Consider the following 1,398-nt stretch of genomic DNA (forward strand, 5'->3'; position numbering starts at 1 on the left):
GGTGGTATGTCAATGGTGGTGTGGCAAGATTGGTGTAGTTGTTGCGTGTTGTTGATGATGAAGCACAATGTTGGGGTTGACTTTGTCAAATGGTCAGCTCTGACCATTTCTTTTGTTTTCATTTGATTCACATGCTTTGCTCCATGACCCGTCTCACTCCTCGATTTCCGTTCCCTTTTATTCTTACTCGAATCTCCACTTTATTATATCGCCTCGCCTACAAATTATAAACAATAAAATAATATTAATACTAATGTTATTGAAATCCGACTAATTATTACATATAATTAAAACGACTAATTATTATAAATTAGTAAATAAATGAGCTAATTAGACAATTAAGCACGCAAAATTGAGTCGTAATAAGATATAAATGCGGGGTAAAAAGTGACCAAAATGCTATTCATCACCGGGGAGTACGGCTTGATATTAATCGTTTTTGTTCTATTAGACTAAGTCCTTTGTTACTAATCCTTTCTTTCAAGTGCTTAGGTCTTTTGCATGAGTAGGCGACGAAGACGAGGTCAACCAACATATCCACTTGATCGCGAAATTGAAGCCACGGCAAGAAGACTTAATTCTCTAAGAAGAAGGGGTTTACTTGATACACCACTAATTGATACACCACCCATTGAAGAAGTTAATCACCAAGAAGCTACCGAAGTGTTTGAAAATCCTTTTGGGGTTTTAGAAGAAGAACCTAACACCATGGGTGATCCGGTTCCGATAAGAGACACTATGGCTCCTAAGCACATAGTCAATCCAAGCATCCAAAGGCCACGAATTCAAGCTAATAACTTTGAGATTAAAAATGCCTTGCTCAACCTTGTTCAAGACAACCAATTTGGAGGAGGTCCCTTGGAGAACCCAAATGATCATCTAAATGATTTCCTTGAAAATTGTGATATGTACAAGTCAAATGGGGTTTCCGATGACGCGGTTCGCCTTAGGTTGTTCCCCCGTTCTCTTAGGGGTTCGGCCAAGGATTGGTTGAAGAATTGTGACCCGGATTCCTTCAAGACATGGGATGAGTTGGCTTCGGCATTTTTGAACAAGTATTTCCCACCCTCAAGAACGGCCAAAGTCAAGAGTGAACTACAAAGCTTTACTCAAGAAGAGGATGAGACCTTATATGAGGCATGGGAACGGTATAAGAAGCTCCAACGGTTATGCCCTCACCATGGCATCTCCGAGGCCGAGCTAGTGAACAATTTTTACAAAGGGTTGACTCAAGACCTTAGGCTTTCATTGGATGCGGGATCGGGAAAAGGTGCCTTAGACATTTTGGGGCATAAAGCGGCAAAGGAACTAATTGAGGAGATGGCCTCAAGAACTATGGAATGGGGAAGTGATAGGCAAATGAGGAAGGGCAAGAGCAAGGATTCTAATTCGGTTTTG

At 40.9% G+C, this 1,398-nt stretch overlaps 1 non-coding gene across 1 annotated transcript; it reads right to left on the reverse strand.

The window, feature by feature from the left end:
- Positions 1-1,080: 1,080 nt before the first annotated feature.
- LOC141644793 (small nucleolar RNA R71) lies at positions 1,081-1,187 on the reverse strand. The gene has a single exon (XR_012544400.1). It is a non-coding gene; the product is annotated as a small nucleolar RNA R71 (small nucleolar RNA).
- Between the last annotated feature and the right edge of the window lie 211 nt (positions 1,188-1,398).

This window comes from Silene latifolia, chromosome 2, assembly GCF_048544455.1.
Source record: "Silene latifolia isolate original U9 population chromosome 2, ASM4854445v1, whole genome shotgun sequence".
In the NCBI taxonomy this organism is placed as follows: Eukaryota; Viridiplantae; Streptophyta; class Magnoliopsida; order Caryophyllales; family Caryophyllaceae; genus Silene; species Silene latifolia.